This window comes from Theropithecus gelada, chromosome 19 (genome assembly GCF_003255815.1).
Source record: "Theropithecus gelada isolate Dixy chromosome 19, Tgel_1.0, whole genome shotgun sequence".
NCBI lineage: Eukaryota > Metazoa > Chordata > Mammalia > Primates > Cercopithecidae > Theropithecus > Theropithecus gelada.
This window is the reverse complement of record NC_037687.1, coordinates 42,551,634-42,571,480: the sequence shown is the minus strand read 5'-3', so window position 1 is coordinate 42,571,480 and position 19,847 is coordinate 42,551,634. Positions and strand designations below refer to the sequence as shown.

Genomic DNA, 19,847 nt, shown 5'->3' with positions numbered 1-19,847 from the left:
TCTTATTGTTTTTAGGACCCCATTGTATATGCACCATGATTTGTTAATTTCCCTTTGTGTACCATCTGAGTGTCCAGAATTTTTCTGGGCCAATTACTATTCTTTCTGAACTCAATTTTATCAGATGTTAAAGGGAGGTAATTCTTTGTTTTGGAACTGTTACATGCATTTGTCATAATACATGTTAAATTTACAGCAGTATTTAGTAAAAGTTATTATTTTATAAAATATACTGTGAAAGGAAACAGGAAGGGAAGTGGCATGAGGCTGTTACAAGTAGAAGCAGGCGGTGGAGACAAATTTACTTCAGATACATAGGCAGCATACAGAAACAAATACACAGAGACTCTGGATTTTTAAATGTATCCCTAACTTAGTCACTGTGATTATAATCAATATCCAGCAGAATTTGTTGATAGCGTCACATTTTTATATTTTTCTCATTTATAAGTCAATGGAAAAATAAGCAATTAAGAATATCAAGGAAATTGTCTATCACTGTCAAAGAGAGGCCTCAGACATCCATACCTGAATGGTTGAAAATATCAACAAGAAACAGGATGGCAGAGTGAGGGAGAGTGCTTGTCCACCACATCCAACACTGAAGTGAAAGTTAAAGCAGTAGATAAAAATTAAAGCCCTGCCAGACGTAGTGGCTCATGCCTGTAATCCCAGCACTTTGGGAGGTCGAGGTGGGTGGATCACAAGGTCAGGAGTTCAAGACCAGCCTGGCCAACATGGTGAAACCCCGTCTCTACTAAAAATACAAAAATTAGCTGGGCATGGTGGTGTGTGCCTGTAATCCCAGCTACTTGGGAGGCTGAGGCAGGAGAATTGCTTGAACCCGGACCCAGGAGGCAGAGGCAGCAGTGAGCCGAAATCACGCCACTGCTCTCCAGCTTGGGCAACAGAGCCAGACTCTGTCTAAAAAATAAAATAAAATAAAATAAAATAAATTAAAGCCCTTCTTCTCTTCCCTATTTTGCCTCATTCACTCATTCATATCCTTTAGCTAGAGATACTTGTGTAATCTGAGCTATAGCCCAGTGTCTTTTTTTTTTTTTTTTTTACTTTTGACTTTTTAGGTGACTTTTAGCAAGTAGTCTAGGAAGTGAAATTGTTAGGTTTCCAGCCCCTGAAACAAAGGTAAGAGCACAAAAAGAGGTAGAAATTAGTGCTGATTAGAAATAAACAATATTGGCTTGGCGCAGTGGCTCACGCCTGTAATCCCAGCACTTTGGGAGGCTGAGGTGGGTGAATCACGAGTTCAGGAGATCGAGACCATCCTGGCTAACACAGTGAAACCCCGTCTCTACTAAAAATATTTTCAAAAATTAGCCGGGCGTGGTGGTGGGCGCCCGTGGTCCCAGCTACTCAAGAGGCTGAGGTGGGAGAATGGTGTGAGCCCAGGAGGCAGAGCTTGCAGTAAGCCAAGATTGCACCACTGCACTCCAGCTTGGGCGACAGAGCGAGGCTCCGTCTCAAAAAAAAAAAAAATAATAATAATAATATCTAGCACCACATATAGAGGACACAGTGGGAAATAAAACCCATGATCTAAACAGAGGCAACTACTACAGCTCCTATAAAGACTTTGGAGGAGGGGTAGGTTCTATGGGAAATTAGTGGTGCAATGGTATCTACGTGCCGGCAGATACCAAGGGCTAGCTGTCACTGTAATGTATATTCATATGTCTTGAAGACTCACCATTGTGGGCTAAGAGATGTTGAATGGGGGCCTTGAACCCAAACCAAAGCAACATCCCTAGTTCAAAGCTACTCAGTTTAGATGAATCTGCTTATACTATCTGTTGTTTCTATTTGATCTTATTCATGTGGTTCTGTCCCCTTGCATGCTGGATATCTGTGACAACTTGCTCGTCACTGTTCCTGAAAAATGATTTGTGGATGCTCCCTGAGGTATAAGGTGCCTCCAGAGTGGATTCTCATTTACCCCTTCCAGGTATCACCAGTCCAGCCCATCTCAAATTGAGTTCATAATGTGAAATTCCTTAATTTACTCAGGTTATGAATCCACAGCTTCCCATACCTGGTGAAATATAAAAAGGAAAAAAATAAAAACAGGGCTTTACCCCAGGAAAATCAAACCAGAACTTCTGGAGGTGGAGCCCAAGAATTGGGATTTTAAAAATCTCTTTGGGTGATTTTAAGATGTAGTTAGAATTGAGAACAACCAGGCTGGGCGTGGTGGCTCACGCCTGTAATCCCAGCACTTTGGCAGGCTGAGGAGGGCAGATCACCTGAGGTCAGGAGTTCGAAACCAGCCTGGCCGACATGGTGAAATCCCGTCTCTACTAAAAATACAAAAATTAGCCAGGCATGGTGGTGTGCGCCTGTAGTCCCAGCTACTCAGGAGGCTAGGGCAGGAGAATCACTTGAAGCTGGAAGGCAGAGGCTGCAGTGAGCCAAAATCGCACCACTGCACTCCAGCCTGGACAACAGAGTGAGACTCCGTCTCAAAAAAAAAAATAATAAGTTATCAGAAACTAGGTGTATAGAGCACCTTTGACATACCTAACTCCATCTTAGAAAAAGACTCCATTTCATTTTTCATAGAACACTTTGCCAACAAGATATTTTGCTTAATTAAAAAAGAATAAAGACTGCATCCAACCAGTTAAGCACATGAACAAGCACATTCTTCCACCATCAGTTCTCTCCAGAGGACTCTGTAACAATAAAGATTAGGCCTTCAGCAGCATGAAAAGGCCATCTTAACTGACACTATCTTGTAGTTACTTGTGATAAGAACTTGGCATCTGCTGTGGAAGGCTGTGCCACATCAAAAATTCTTTCTTGCAAGACTGATGGACTGCCTAAGTCCAGACTAGGACCTCTTTTGTCTTTGCCCATGGACTGGTTCCTTAACCCTTTCTCCTATCTCTTTTTCCTCTTGATGTTAAATATTCGTTTGTTTGTTGTAGAATGTCTCACCAAGAACGTTTATATATTAAGTATACTATTGGCTGGGTGTGGTGGCTTACACCTGTAATCCCAGCACTTAGGGAGGCTGAGGCAGGTGGATCACGAGGTCAGGAGTTCGAGACCAGCCTGGCCAACATAGTGAAACCCTGTCTCTACTAAAAATAGAAAAAAATTAGCTGGGCATGGTGGTGCATACCTGTAGTCCCACCTACTCGGGAGGCTGAGGCAGGAGAATCACTTGAACCCGGGAGGCAGAGGTTGTGGTGAGCTGAGATCACGCCACTGCACTTCAGTTTGGACAACAGAGTGAGACTCTGTCCCCCCCCACCAAAAAAAAGGTACACTATTATATATGCTTTGCAATATTGACTGACTTCTGGAGTATCTTGAACCTGTGTGCCGCTGCTCTGCCTCCGGAGTGAAGGGGAAGTACTAAGGAGAATGCCTCCTTGGGAACTCCACGTAGCTCACGTTGCTGTGATTGAACTAGCATCAATAAAAGGCTGACATTGTGGCAAGATACAAGCATGTGTGCCCCTGGTTATCTTTAACCTTGCACCACATGACACTAGGAAATAAGGAAAATATATTATTTTGTTATCCCGTGTATCCTTGCAAAGTCATACTACAACACAGTCTAACAAACTGTTCTAGGGACTGGTTTTCCCACAGTCAGCACCATTCACATTTTGGGCCAGATAATCCTTTGTTACAGAGGATTCTTCTCTACATCACAGAGTGACTGGAAGCATTCTTGGCCTCTTTCTACTAGATGCCAGTAGTATCCTACCCCCACCATTGTGACAACCAAAATCATCTTCAGGCATTGCCAAATGTCCCCTGGGGCTTAAAACTGCCCCGGGTTGAGAATTCATTGCTCTGGTGTAATGAACCTTTATTTGATTGACTCTGTTATTGATTAGGATGTAGGTCGTGTAAAAATAGATGTTAACTTGCAGACAATTGATGCATTTTCATATATTCATCTGGTATAGCTACAAATTGATTCTGTGCGGAAGAAATAACCTTAAAGGTATGGTTTTATTGCCCTGTAGGGATATTAAATAGTTTTTATATCTAACTTTGCAATCTTATTCAAATATTCTATTATTTTTCACTGAAAAAAATGTATATACCTGTTCACTTGGAAATCAATTTCCAATTCCCTTGCTAATAAGTGATATGAATCTTTGAATATCTGTAAAAGAGTTAAAAATTACAAGTTTTTGAAAATTATACTTTGATACTTGTTTCACCCTTGCCCCTGTGCTCTCCCCGCCTCCACATAATCTCAGGACAGGATGGGCTGTGGCCTCTCCTCATCCCAGGCTACTCCCATGATCAACTTGATCCAGGAGATGGCCACATCCCACCCAGATCCAGAGCACCCTACACTCATGCCAAGCTACATTCCTATTAACACTCAGGCCACAGCCTGGGAAAGATGGCAAGTCCCCATCTCTACAAAAAAATAAAAATAAATTAGCTGGGCATGGTGGTGTGTGCCAGTAGTTCCAGCTACTTGGGAGGCTGAGGCAGGGGAATCACTTGAGGCCAGGAGTTCAAGGTTGCCGTGAGCCATGATGGTGCCACTGCACTCTAGCCTGGACAACAGAGTGAGATCCTGTCTCTAAAAAAAAAAAAACCCAAAAAGTCAAACTAAACCAGACAAAACACCAAAAAATAAAAATAAAAATAAAAAAACAACAAACTGAAGGGGGCCTGCCCCTCCACACCTGTGGGTATTTCTCACAAGATGGAGACAAGAGACTGAGAAAAGAAATAAGACACAGAGACGCCAGGCGCGGTGGCTCACACCTGTAATCCCAACACTTTGGGAGGCCAAGGCAGGTAGATCACCTGAGGTTGGGAGTTTACCAGCCTGACCAACATGGCGAAACCCTGTCTCTACTAAAAAATACAAAATTAGATGGGCATGGTGGCACATGCTTGTAATCCCAGCTACTTGGGAGGCCGAGGCAGAAGAATCACTTGAACTCGGGAGGCAGAGGTTGTCGTGAGCCGAGATTACACCATTGCACTCAAGCCTGGGAGACAAGAGTGAAACTCCTTCTCAAAAAAAAAAAAAAGAAAAAAGAAAAAAAGACACAGAGACAAAGTATAGAGAAAGAAAAGTGGGCCCAGGGGACCGGCGCTCAGCATACAGAGGACCCGCACCGTCCCCAGTCTCTGAGTTCCCTCCGTATTTATTGATCACTATCTCTACTATCTCAGGGGGATGTGGCAGGACTATAGGGTAATGGTAAGGAGAGGGTCAGCAGGAAAACATATGAGCAAAGGACTGTGTGTCATAAATAAGTTTAAGGAAAGGTGCTGTGCCTCGATGTGCACATAGGCCAGATTTATGTTTAACTTTACACAAACATCAAACTGCTCAGTAAAGAGCAGTATTGCCGCCAGCACGTCTCACCTCCAGCCACAAGGCGGTTTCTCCTATCTCAGTAAATAGAATGTACGATCGGGTTTTATACTAAGACATTCCATTCCTAGGGATGAGCAGGAGACAGATGCCTTCCTCTTATCTCAACTGCAAAGAGGACTTCCTCTTTCACTAATCCTCCTCAGCACAGACCCTTTACAGGTGTTGGGCTGGGGGACGGTCAGGTCTTTCCCTTCCCACGAGGCCATATCTCAGACTGTCTCAGTGGGGAGAAACCTTGGACAACACCCAGGCTTTCTTGGGCAGAGGTCCCTGTGGCCTTCCGCAGTGCATTGTGTCCCTGGGTACTCGAGACTGGAGAATGGCAATGACTTTTACCAAACATACTGCCTGCAAACACATTTTTCACAAAGCACATCCTGCACAGGCCTAAATCCATTAAACCTTGAGTCAATACAGCACATGTTTCTACAAGCACAGGGTTGGGGCTAGGGTTACAGATTAACAGCATCTCAAGGCAGAATTTTTCTTAGTACAGATCAAAATGAAGTTTCTTATGTCTTCCTTTTTCTACATAAACACAGTAACAGTCTGATCTCTCTTTCTTTCCCCTACAACAAACAAACAACACTCAGGCCCAGGTAAGGTCCTTTCTGCTCCAGAGCAAGGAAGCGCTGTGCCTCCTTTTAGGCCAAATTTGGGGCCTGTATCCTTTTAAATGATGACAGTGTCCAGGGCCACCACATGTAGTTCAAGGCTTGGACCTATAGGCATAAGCTCACTGGAACAAGTGAGCACTGATGGTCAGTGCAGGTTGGGTTAGCCCAGAGCCTTGGAGCTAAGTCTGCCTAGAGGCTCCTTTCTCGAATTCCTCTGCCTAGAGGAATCGCCCTGTCACAGGCCGTAAATGCTGATGATGACCTTGGCAGGGTCCTATCTTTCTGCAGACTATGATAAAGTTCTGTTACTTCTTTTCTACTCCCTCTCTGTTCCCTGGCCCACATCACTACTCAATACTCTCAACAGTATGCTTTTTCTTTTAAAAATGAAGGTATAATTTACATATAATAACACAAATAAGTGTTCACTTTGATGAGTCTTGACAATTACATAGGCCCATGAAACCACCACCTAAAACAATACATAGAACATTTTCCTCACCCCCTAAATTATCTTTGAAGTCAATAGCCCCAGCCAGGCGCAGTGGCTTACGCCTGTAATCCCAGCATTTTGGGAGGCTGAGGTAGGCGAATCACTTGAGGCCAGGAGTTCGAGAACAGCCTGGCTAATATGGTAAAACCCCATCTCTACTAAAAATACAAAAATTAGCCGGGCGTCGTGGTGCATCTCTGTTTGGCTTCCTCAGCAGGTGGCTGTAATTCACTACAAAGGACATCAATGAGAAGACATGGCCGTTGCCCGTGGTAACCAAAGAGCCGACTCTGCAGCGCGAGGGGCAGCTCGGCTCCCAGTCTCGCCTTTGACCCTACTGCCCGCTGTGTCCTTTCTGCAGTCTGACTTACCAGACCACCCAGAATACTCCCCAGAAGAAGAAATACAAGATTCAGATCTTCAAGCCAGTGAAAATCAAGAAGGTTGGTGGATTCTTCCTGATTCCAGAATTTTCATGCCCTGAGCCCTCAGGAAACTTTAATCAATCGTCTGCATTCTACCACCCATTTGGGCGGAGTAAAACTGGCCCAGCTTCTAAGGAGCCATTTCAAGATCCCTCACCTTCAGGACTTAACTAACCAAGCAGCTCTCCTGTGTACGGCTTGTGCTCAGGTAAACGCCAAACAAGGTCCCAAGCCCAGCTCAGGCCACCGCCTCCGGGGAGGCTCACCAGGAGAAAAGTGGGAAATTGACTTTGCAGAAGAAAAACGAGGGTATAAATACCTCCTGGTGCTAGTAGACACCTTTTCCGGATGAACTGAGGCATTTGCCACCAGAAACGAAATTGCCACCATGGTAGATAAGCTTTTACTAAATGAAATCATCCCTCGACACAGGTTGCCTGTTGCCATAGGGTCTGATAATGGACCAGCCTTCACCTCATCCATAGCTCAGTCGGTCAGCAAGGCATTAAACATTCAATGGAAACTCCATCGCGCCTATTGACCTCAGAGCTCTGGACAGGTAGAATGCATGAACCGCACCCTAAAAAGTACTCTTACAAAATTAATCCTAGAGACTGGTGAGGATTGGGTAAAGCTCCTTCCTTTAGCCCTTCTTAGAGTAAGATGCACCGCTTACCGGGCTGGGTTTTTACCTTTTGAAATCATGTATGGAAGGGCTCCACCCGTCTTGCCTAAGCTAAGAGATACCCATTTAGCAGAAATCTCACAAGCTAATTTGTTACAGTACCTGCAGTCTCTCCAACAGGTACAGCACATCATCTAGCTGCTTGTCCAGGGAGCACACCCCAATCCAGTTCCTGACCAGACGGGGCCCTGCCACTCTTTCCAGCCGGGTGACCTGGTGTATGTTAAAAGGCTGCAGAAAGGAGGACTCACTCCTGCCTGGAAAGGACTTCATACTGTCATCCTCACCACGCCAACAGCTCTGAAAGTGGATGGGATTTCTGCTTGGATTCATCACTCTCGCATCAAAAAAGCCAACAAAGCCCAGCAAGAAACATGGGTCCCCAAGCCTGGGCCAGGCCCCTTAAAACTGCACCTAAGTCGAGGGAAGCCATCAGATTCTCTTTATTTACCTCTTTTGTTTGTTTCTGCCTATTATGCCTTCTGCCCCCTCTACTCTTTTCTCACTTCTTTCACAACAGGACGTATGTTTGCAAACACCACTTGGAAGGCAGGAACCTCCAAGGAAGTCTCTTTTGCAGTCGATTTATGTGCTTTGTTCCCAGAGCCTGCCAGTACCCAGGAAGAACACCACCACCTGCCGGTCATGGGAGTGGGGAACATCGACCTTGCTGCAGGGTTCGGACACACAGGAAGCCGGACTGGATGTGGAAGCTCTGAAGGTGCAGAAAAAGGACTCCAGAATGCTGACTTTTACCTCTGTCCTGGAAATCACCCTGACTCTAGTTGTTGAGATTCTTACCAGTTTTTCTGCCCTCACTGGTCGTGTGTAACCCTAGCCACTTAGCCTGGAGGATCAACCCGGTTCTCAACCCTCTCCATAACTCGCATTTCCCATCCTAGACTGTGTATTATAGAAAATTGTAACCCTCTTACTATAACTGTCCGTAACCCTGGTTCGGCTCAATGGTATTATGGCATGTCATGGGGATTAAGGCTTTATATCTCGGGATTTGATGTTGGAACTATGTTCACCATCCAGAAAAAAATCCTGGTCCCATGGAGCCCTCCTAAGCAAATTGGTCCTTTAACTGATTTAGGTGACCCTGTGTTCCAAAGACACCCAGACAGGGTCGATTTAACCATCCCGCCGCCTCTCCAGGTTCCTAAATCTCAGCTACCATGACCACATCTCTAGCCCAACCTAATGTCCATTCTGGAAGGGGTACGTTACCTCCTTAATCTCACCCAGCCTAAACTAGCCCAAGATTGTTGGTTGTGCCTAAAAGCAAAACCCCCATATTATGTTGGTTTAGGAGTAGAAGCCAGGCTAAAATTGACTCTCTTCCTTGTCGTACACGCCCCCATGCCCTTACACTAGGATACGTGTCAGGAAATGCCTCCTGTCTAATTAGCACCAGGTATAACTTGTCTGCTTCTCCCTTTCAGGCCACCTGTAATCAATCTCTACTTACTTCCTTAAACACCTCAGTCTCCTACCAGACACCTAACAATACCTGGTTGGCCCATACTTCAGGCCTCACTCGCTGTATCAATGGGACTGAACCTGGGCCTCTCCTGTGCGTGTTGGTTCATGTGCTCCCCTAGGTCTGTGTGTACAGCGGGCCAGAAGGGCAACTTCTCATCGCTCCCCCTGAATTACATTCCAGGTTTCGCCGAGCCGCCCCACTCCTTGTACCCCTTCTGGCCAGCCTTAGCATAGCTGGATCAGCAGCCATTGGCATGGCTGCCCTGGTTCAGAGAGAAGCTGGACTAATGTCCCTGTCTCAACAAGTAGATGCTGATTTAAGCAATCTCCAATCAGCCATAAATATGCCGCATTCCTAGGTAGAGTCTCTAGCGGAAGTAGTCCTTCAAAACCGCCGAGGCCTGAATCTGCTATTTCTCTCCCAAAAAGGGTTATGTGCAGCTCTAGGAGAGTTGTCGTTTCTATGCCAATCAGTCTGGAGTCATCAAGGATCCTCTCCAAAGATTTTGAAAAAATCTAGATAGATGCCAGCAAGAACACGAAAATAACACCCCTGGTACCAAAACATGTTTAACTGGAATCCATGGCTGAATCCTCTAATTACTGGATTGGCAGGATCCCTTCTCCTCCTCTTGTTAGGTTTAGTTTTCGGGTCTTGTATATTAAAATTGGTTTCTTAACTTTATAAAGCAGCGCATAGCTTCTGTGAAACTTATGTATCTTAGGACCCAATATAACCCCCTCGTTATAACCGAGGAATCAATGATTTGATTCCCCAAAACATGAGTGGGGAATGTGATACTCTACCTTGTTTTAACCTGATTGTCTCTCTTAGCCGAGAGAGCTGGACAGACCCCATTTTTGTTTCTTCACTTGCATCCCCCTTATCCCCCCATCCCTTAAGGACATAACTAGTGCAAGCTGACTCCAAGCTCATCCAGGAATGTGCTTACTGATGAGATATTGAGACAAGCTGAACCAGCAGTTCCTGGGGACGCGCTTGGGGGATGGTACCCAAAGCCTCTGCATTATCTCTTTGTGATAGTTTGAGCCCCTGCACCTGGAACTGTTTACTTTTCTGTAACTGTAAGCAGTTAATCTTTTTAAATTTGTTTGCTTGTTCTGCTTCTGTAAAAATTGCTTCAGCTATACTCCCCCTCCCCTATTTAGACCACGGTATAAAAAGAAATCTAGCCCCTTCTTCGGGACCGAGAGAATTTTGAGCTCTAGCCATGTTTCGGTCGCTGGCAATAAAAGGACTCCTGAATTAGTCTCAGAGTGTGGCGTTTCTCTATAACTCACTTGGTTACAACACTCAAAGTGCTGGAATTACAGGTGTGAGCCACCATGCGCATCCTAAATGGTGATTTTAAATTAATTACTATAGTCACTTCAAAGTGTTGTCATATAAACCACTTACATTAATGTTAAATCAAATGAAGCAAGGACCCTTGACATCTTTGTTAAATTTTAAAAATCTAGCAGTGCCCTAGGCTTTTAATTTTTCCATCACAAGGAAAAAGAGGAAACTGGTAATAATCTCCCTCTGACAGAACTATCTCACAAGTTTAGAAACTGTATTTAAAGAATTCAGAAACCCCATCTCTACTAAAAATACAAAATTAGCCAGGCGTGGTGGCGCATACCTGTAATCCCAGCTACTCAGGAGTCTGAGGCAGGAGAATCGCTTGAACCCAGGAGGCAGAGGTTGCGGTGAGCCGAAATTGCACCAATGCACTCCAGCCTGGGCGACAAGAGTGAAACTCCGTCTCAAGAAAAAAAAAGAAAGAATAAGAAATGTCAACTGTAGCATTTAACACAGCATTGAAGTTATCTGTTGACGCATAGCAAATTACCCTAAACTCAGAAGCTTAAAACAACAAGAATTTAGTATCTCACATACTTTCTGAGGGTCAGGAATACAGGAGCTGCTATAGCTGAGTGCTTGTGACTGAGTCTCTCATGCAGTCGCAGTCAAATAATTGGCAGGGGCTGCAGTCATCTCAAGGTTTGACTGGGGCTGGGAGATGTGCTTCCAAGGGTGACCCACTTGGTTATAGGAAGGCCCCAGCTCCTCCCAGGCTATTGGGTGGAGGGCTTAGTTCCTTGCTACATGGGCCTCTCCATAGGCTGTCTCGGTATCCTCATGACATGGCAACTAACTTCTCTCAAAGTGGGGGCAGCAGCCTTTAAGACAGAAGTCAATGTGCCTTTTATTATTATATTTAATCTCAGCAGTGACATCTATCACTGGTACTATATTCTATTAGTCTCACAGTCCAACCCTGGTACAATGTGGGAGGGAACTCCATAAGAGTGTGAATAGTAGGAGGTAGGAATCATTGGGAAACATTTTGGAGGTCAGTTATTGTATCAGTTGCTAGGATAACCAGTTGGAATTAGGATTTTTTTTAAAAGCCATTTTCATAAGACAAGGCAATCTTTTCTAGAGATGTTCCAATACCTGTGATATGCAGAGCACTGCGTTAGGCGGTATCCAAGGCAGGCCTGTAGTGAATGCTGTTGGTACCCAGCCACTACCCCTGGGCAATCATATGCAGACCGCTGGCTTCTTACTGCAGGCACCTATAGACTCAGCCTAAGACCTTCCCATGAGGCAGGCTGGAAGTGCTGGAGCTTTAACACCTCTGGAGTGGCTCTAAAACAATGGGGAAGAGAGATGGTGTAGACATATGTCAGCTTCATCGGCCTGGGGGTTGTGACAATTTGGAAGTTGTTTCTACACAATCCCCCAGAGTTCCCAAGCTGACAGAGCCCTCATTGATCATCGAGCTAATCGGCTCACCGACGCACTCTATAGTCGTTCCCATCGCTCCCGTCTCACTTCTCCATCCCCTACCTACCAAATAAACTTCTTGCACTCATATTCTTCCCTCAGGTCGGCTTATCGGGCAAGCCTCCTTAGGAAAAAATCTTGCTTTCAACATTTCCTTTCCATTATGCGCTAGGAACTCAGATCTCTTCCCACTGCGGCAGCCCCGCCCTTTCCTTGCGGCTCCGCCTTTTCCGTGAAGTCACGCCCCCTCCTTAGGCTGTCTCTGTCTCCCTAAAAGAAGAGCGAGTCTCTTCGCTGCTCTGTAACTCCCAGAGCTGGCTCAGAAAAAGTTTCACATTGCCATAGGGGAACTCCTCCTAGGAGAGGCTGCACCCATTGCACGTAAGAAGCGGTAAAAATGTTCGCGGCCATCTTATCAGGCTGCTGGAAACAAAGAAAGCTCAGCATTGATGTCTGGGCGCCGCCATGTTAGTCACAGGAGGTTTTGGCATCTGGGATGCTGAGTTAAGAGCAGAGACGACATCTCTGTTTAGGGATCCAGGGACACTTGCTTTTCCTTGTCCTAAAATAGCCTTATCTTTTGGTCGGGCAAAGAAAGGGCGTAATCATCCGTTGTACGGCACAGCTTTAAACATGGCCGCCCCCGGTAGGAGTCAAGCGGGCGTCGCCATCATACCTCCCATTACAGCTTTGAGAAACCCAGAATCCTGTTCTCTGGAACGTTGCCGGGTGGCCGCTGACAGCCTCAAAGTCGCAATTGAGTCTGCGCACCGGCCATTCAGGATGGGACGACCTTATACCGCGATGAGGCGGTGTGGCAGGACGATCAATTTCAGATTCTGGGCGCGGATGCAGCATAAATGGGAAGGGTCGGTTTGAGAAACGGTCAAACCTGGGGACTGGTGAAGGATAGTGAGCTGCCGACTACGGTGGCCGACTGGGTCAGTTATGGGTGCCCGTGAGGGTCAACGACAAAGGGACTGAAGGGTTAAGAGATTGGACCTCTGAGCCTCGCGGGGCCTCAGTGGTGGCAGGCAGAGGTTGGCGGGAGTCAATGGCACAGTCTCTGAAGAAGATGTATTGGGAGTGTGTGGGAATCAATAAATGCGAATTCTGTGAAATGTCTTGATTTTCAGGGTGCATGGGGTCAGTTATAGTGGTCTTCATGGGTCTGGGGTCAATCGGGATTTTTCAGACACTGGTTTAGAGAACTTTAAAGTTAATGATCTGAGACCGAGAGGATGAGTGATCGGAGGTTCTAAGTTCTGTGGGCAGTAATAGTTTGGGTACCGGAATTGGTGATTGTGGAAACTTTGGGGTTCAGTTATGAGGGGGATCAGTGGTGATGAATATTTGGAGAAATGTTTTGGGCCATCGGTGATTGAGACTTACTTCATATCATCGGTGGAGGATCGGAGAGTAATAACGATTGGACTTTTGTAGATCAGGGAATGGAGAATAGAGTCAAGTGTGCTTATCTTAAAGGTACGCCTCAATGAGGCTCAGTTATTCGGACTGTCACTTGTGGGTGGGGGTGGGACTGTGAGAATCAACAATTAATCCTCAGTCGTTGGGATATCATTGGCGAACAGTGTGGGTTCACGATTGGGGGCGGTGTAAATTCACTGGCAATCAGATCGGATCAGTGTGCTTTGTAGTTACTGACCAGTAGTCTCTCCTGGTCAGATTTAAACATACGGGAATATCAGTGACTATGAAAACCTCTGAGGGTTGGAGATTGGAGGCCGGTGACTGGGGACACTATGTGTGTCTGATTAGGAGGCTTATAAGGGTTGGTGTTGAGGGTCCTGAAATGTGGAGATTGGGGATGGGAAAATCACAGATTTGAGGCTGCAAGCCTCAATCTGTGGGAACACATTTCACTCAAATGACACTCCCTAGCTGAATAGCAGCCAGTTCCTCTCCACCAAGGCCCATCTCAAAACTCTTTTCTGAACCCGCACCCTTTTTATTGTTCTCCACAATAATGAAAATAATTTGAAAGGATCACGTGCTAAATTTATCTGAAGTACCATGTTATTAAAGATGTGGCTTCTATTGTTCTTGTTAGTGATCTAATGCATATTTTTTCCTGTTTCCTTTAAGGTTCTTTCTGGCAAAAGTAATGACATACGCATCTGTGACAGCATCCCAAGAGTGAGCCTGGTTTCTGGAAATCCATTCTGACTCTGTGACAGCGGCGATGGATGTGACCTTGCCTGTGGTTAGAAAACAAATTTACTGAGTAAGTATCTAAAATGATAATGTAGGCTGGGTGCAGTGGCTCATGCCTGTAATCCCAGCACTGTGGGAGGCCAAGGTGGGTGGATCATTTGAAGTCAGGAGTTACCAGCCTGGTCAACATGGTGAAACCCTGCCTCTACTAAAAACACAAAAATTAGCTGGGCGTGGTGGCGGGCGCCTGAGGTCCCAGCTACTCTGGAGGCTGAGGCAGGAGAATCATTTGAACCCTGGAGGTGGAGATTGCAGTGAACCGAGATTGTACCACTGCACTCCAGCCTGGATGACAGAATGAGACTCTGTCTCAAAATAAATAAATAAATACAAATAAACAAAATAAAATAAAATGATAATGTAAAAGATTTGGCTGAAAGAGCAAACAGAGTGTTTAGAAAATACTTTCATCTAGGCTCAGCTTAAAAATAAATTATCAAAGAAAGAGAAACTAGATTTGGAATTTATTGTATTCTGAGAGTCTTTTTGCCTTGTCCTATATATTTTACGCATAGCCACATTTAATCTCCACTAATCAGTTCCTTATAAAGTCCTGGCAGAAAAAATTCGAGACAGATAAAGCCACAACAACCACAAAACAAAATTTAAAGCTACTTTTAGAAACTGTTCATCACTGAAATTGAAATTGAACTAATAGTTATTAAAGTGGCTGAGATGGGATTGCAAATAAAATGGAAATAAGATTTAAAATAATAGATGTAGGGGATATAAGTGCAGTTTTGTTACCTGGATATATTTCATAGTGGGGAAGCCTGGGCTTTTAGTGTAACTATCACTTGAATAATGTACATTGAACCTATCTGGTAATTTCTCATTCCCTACCCGCTTCCTAGCCTCCCTCCATTCAGAGTCACTCATGTCTATTATTCTGCTTTCTATGTCCATATGTACACATTATTATTATTATTATTATTTTTTTGAGACGGAGTCTCGCTCTGTCACCCAGGCTAGAGTGCAGTGGCCGGATCTCAGCTCACTGCAAGCTCCGCCTCCCGGGTTTACGCCATTCTCCTGCCTCAGCCTCCCGAGTAGCTGGGACTACAGGCGCCCGCCACCTCGCCCGGCTAGTTTTTTGTATTTTTAGTAGAGACAGGGTTTCACTGTGTTAGCCAGGATGGTCTCGATCTCCTGACCTCGTGATCCGCCCGTCTCGGCCTCCCAAAGTGCTGGGATTACAGGCTTGAGCCACCACGCCCGGCCCAAAAATAACAAAGAAATTCTAACCTGAAGTTCTGGCTTGGCCATGTGAGATTGCCTCTTTTCTATTATTCTCCCTGGAAGCCAAAAACATACACAGTGAACTAGACCCTGAGGTTTTAAGGTGGTTTTCTAGGAGGGTCCCATTAATGAAGCTAACAGTTAAGGACTCTTCTCGATAGGTAGTTTGGACAGGGATTTTTAGTCCCTTGGTCAAAATCTCTTACTCTCTAGGGACTGATCATTGACTACAGAGACCTGAATGAAGTAGCTTGAAAAAAAACCTTTCTAGAGGCTGGCTACTTGGGGGTCAAGACATAGTGGTGACTCAACAAATGCTGGGTGTTCTAGGAAGAGTCTGCCTTAGGGATTCTGGAAGCTGCTGGTAGATTCACTCCCAGACAGAGAAGCCTCTGTCCCTCACACACAACCTGACAATATGGGAAAGCAGCTAACCTCTTCCTTAATTCACAGATCTTCCCATCTTGCTCACCTTTCCACAGACATAAGAGATTATTGTTTTGTTTTGGTTTTGATTTTAAATAAATTCAGATTTAGAAAAGTTACAAGAATAGGCTGGGCGCGGAGGCTCGTGCCTGTAATCCCAGCACTTTGGGAGGCTGAGGTGGGCAGATCACGAAGTCAAGAGATTGAGACTATCTTGGCCAACATGGTGAAACCCCATCTCTACTAAAAATACAAAAATTAGCCAGGCGTGGAGGCGCGTGCATGTAGTCACAGCTACTTGGGAGGCTGAGGCAGGAGAATCGCTTGAACCAGGGAGTCAGAGGTTGCATTGAGCTGAGATCACGCCACTGCATTCAAGCCTGGTGACAGAGCAAGACTCCATTTCAAAAAATATTAATAATAAATAATAATAATAGTAAATAATAATACAGAAATTCCTGTTATACCGTTCACCCCATTCTGTAATTGTTAACATTTTGCTGTGTGTGTAGAGACTTTCTTTTTCTCTCTCTCTCTGTGTAAGTTGTGGACATGATGACCCTTTACTCTTAATGTATATTTCCTAGGTAATATACATTTTGTATGTGATCACAATAATTAATCATAATATAATAATCGAAAGCAGGGAAGTTAACATTGAAATATTATTATCTAATGCATAGACTTTATTTAGATTTCTCCACTTGTTTCAATAATATCATTTATGTTAATTATTTTTAATGGTCCAGGATTCTAATCCAGTGTTATACGTTACATTTAGTTGTCATATCTCTTTAGACTTCTTTAATTTGGAGTATGTTCTCAGTCATTTTTTTTTTTAACCTCTTTTCACCTTGACATGTATGAGGAGTACGGGCCAGTTATTTTTATAATTTGAGTTTTTCTGATTTTTCCTCATGGTTAGAGTCATGTTGTACATCTTGGACAGGAATACTACAGAAGTGATCATGTGTCCTTCTCAATGTACCATACCAGAAGGTACACAATGTTGGTTTGTCACATTAATGCTGATTTAGCTTTGATCACTTGATCAAGGCTATGCCCACCAGGATTCTCCACTATAAAGTTATGTTATTACTAAGTATCTTGTAGAAAGAGATTTTGAGATCATGTAATTAACCTCAAACTTTCATCCACTATTAGACAGATAGATATAGATAAATAGATAGATAGACTCCTCCAGGGAATTTATAAAGGAATAAACCATTGCGGCCGGTTTTTTTTTTTTTTTTTTTTTTTAATAAAGCCAACATTGTTGCATTGATTCCAAAAACTGGAAAAGGTGGCATTTCAAAAGAAAACCATAACCCAACCTTCTTATGAATGTACATGCAAAATTAGCGGTATGTTAAATGATGCATTATGACTGAGAAGTTCAATATTAAATAATTTCCTAATGAATTTTACCACGTTAATAGGACAGGGGAGAATACCATAGCCGCCTCATAGATGGGAAAAAAGTATTTGATAAAATTCAACATCTGTTCTGGACTTTAAAAAACATAATGAAATAGAATGATTTGGATACTTTCTTAACTTGGTAAAACCTGTGTCTCAAGTGAAAAGTCAGTAGCAGACGTAACGGCAGAACTCTGCATACCTTCCCATTCAAGTGAACAACCTGTCCCTGCTTTGACTTGCTTTCCTCTAGAGTGCCTGCCAGTGCAGCTCATCAGGAAATGAAATAAGAAACAGAAGTACTGAACAAGACAAGAAAAAACTGTATTTGTGGATGAAATAACTGCCTATTCCCAAAGCTCTGGAAGGTTAACCATTATAGTTATTAAGGAAGTTCAGTAAGGTGGCTGGTTTAAAATGACTGTAGGAAAATGGATTGATGACTTTTTTTTATTGCAGTCAGTAATTAAAAGGATGAAAATATGCCATTTAGAATGGTAGCTGAAAACACAGTCGACTGTCCAGTAACAGATAAGAAAAGAAAATTGGAGTACCTATGTGAAAGCATAAAACATTACATTTTGAGATATATAGAGAGTCTTGAGTAAATATTGAAGCCTTGTTCTTGGATTGGAAGGCTCAACAATTTTCAGAATTGTCAGTATTCTCTTTGCCCCAAATTATAACAGAATAATTCTACAGTTTATGTTGAAGATGAAACATTTGAGAATATCTAGGACATTTATGAAAAATAAGTAATAAGAGGTAATGTGCTAAACAAAGCTTTCAAACATACAGCTTCAGGAGACAGAGGCTACAACCTAAGAGGAAGAATAAGTTAAGGGAGAGGATACTGAGTTCACTTGTGAAACCACAATGGGTGGCAATGAGAGACCTATGATCTGGTTTTTTTTAATTTTTTTTTTTTTTTTGAGACAAGAGTTTCCCACTTCTTCCCCAGGCTGGAGTACAATGGCACGATCTTGGCTCACTGCAACCTCTGCCTCCCGCATTCAGGTGATTCTCCTGCCTCAGCCTCCCGAGTAGCTGGGACTAAAGGCGTGCGCCACCATGCCTGGCTAATTTTTACATTTTTAGTAGAGATGGGGTTTCACCATGTTGGTCAGGCTGGTCTTAAACTCCTGACCTCAGGTGATCCATCCACCCCAGCCTCCCAAGTGCTGGGATTACAAGTGTAAGCCACTGTGCCCGGCCTATGATCTAGTTTTAAGTTTGTGACTGAGAGCATCCAGATGATGGTATCTATATGGCAAAATATGACTTTTGAGTTCAACTGTTAGGGACTGATGATAAGGGTATGTAAGTCACAATCATGTCACAATGCTGAGATGGTGCCCATCAGATGGCTGCCATGCTGTTAGAAGAGTGACTGACTGCAGGGCAAGACTGCTTTCTAAGATTGACTTTTTTTTTTCTCTTTAATTTGGATTCTTGCTCTGTCACCCACACTGGAGTACAGTGGTACGATCTCAGCTCACTGTAACCTCTCCTTCCCAGGTCCAAGCAATTCTCCTTCCTCAGCCTCCTGTGTAGCTGGGACTACAGGTGTGTACCACCATACCCAGCTAATTTTTGTATTTTTAGTAGAGATGGGGTTTTACCATGTTGGCCAGGTTGGTCTTGAACTCCTGGCCTCAAGCGATCTGCCCACCTCGGCCTCCCAAAATGCTGGGATTACAGGCATGAGCCACTGTGCCCAGCCTAAGATTGACTCTTTACCAAGAAAGATAATGATTGATTTCATCTTCACGCGGATTCTCTCCATAGTTGCTCAGTTTTAGGGAGGAATTGGGGCTGAGGGAGGAAGGGAACTTTTTCACATTTCCTTATTAATCAGGATAGGTGGCGCTGCTTTTGTCTGCCACACTTGGCTCCATGTTCAGATGGCCATCCCCAGTAGGAAAAAATCCGTTTTTAAATAAAAAAGGAAAATTACTAATTTTTCCTTGTTGTTGAAGGAAATTGAAGAAAACATTCATCATAGTTTTACCATATGTATCCAGTTACTGTTTCCTGCCTTAATATTTTAGTCTGTATCTACAGCTGGAGGTGATTTTAGTAATCTACAGCTGGAGGTGCCTGTAATCCCAGCTACTTGGGAGGCTGAGGCAGGAGAATCCCTTGAACGCAGGAGGTGGAGGCTGCAGTGGGCTGAGATCGCACCACTACACTCCAGTGTGGGCAACAAGAGAGAAACTCTGTCTAGAAAAAAAAAAAAAAAGCACATCAAATGTTGCATTGCTCTTTTAGAAGGCAAATCTGTCTCTGAGAGGCAGCAAGACTAAGAAGTTATAAACCGAAGCACCACAGCCAGGCTAGTCGGGTGTATATCTCAGTGCTGCTGTGTGCTAGTTCTTCAGCTCTCTCAGGTACTATGTCTTTATCTAGAAACGGAGTAGGACTCGGTTTAGAGGGCAGTGTGAGGAATAAATGAGTCAATTTGAGGAAATAACCTGCACAGTGCCTAAGTTGAGATCAGGGCTCAATAAATACAAGCTAGGCTTTTTTTTTTTCTTTTCTATTTCTGTCAGTTTCTATGATGTGTCATAGTTTTATTTGTTCTTCCTATGTAAGACCATGCTTGTTTTTTTTTTTTTGTTTTTTTTTTTTTTT

The 19,847-nt window shown here is 43.9% G+C and overlaps 1 protein-coding gene and 1 long non-coding RNA gene across 4 annotated transcripts in view; one reads left to right on the top strand and one right to left on the bottom strand.

Moving 5' to 3' along the window:
* Positions 1-1,078: 1,078 nt before the first annotated feature.
* On the bottom strand, positions 1,079-12,820 carry LOC112612204. Its single transcript, XR_003116830.1, has 3 exons — positions 12,571-12,820; positions 11,562-11,756; positions 1,079-1,135 (listed from the first exon to the last, which is right to left on the bottom strand). It is a non-coding gene; the product is annotated as an uncharacterized LOC112612204 (long non-coding RNA).
* Positions 12,681-19,847, top strand: part of ZNF793 (zinc finger protein 793) — a 22,156-nt gene continuing 14,989 nt past the window's right edge. Inside the window, exons 1-2 of one of the 3 annotated variants that reach the window (XR_003116828.1) lie at positions 12,681-12,835; positions 14,001-14,130. The gene's annotated coding sequence lies outside the window, so the exon portion shown is untranslated. Of the gene's footprint in view, positions 12,836-12,922; positions 13,041-14,000; positions 14,140-19,847 lie in introns of those variants that run through there. The other 2 variants (XM_025366408.1, XM_025366409.1) reach the window with 2 other exon arrangements.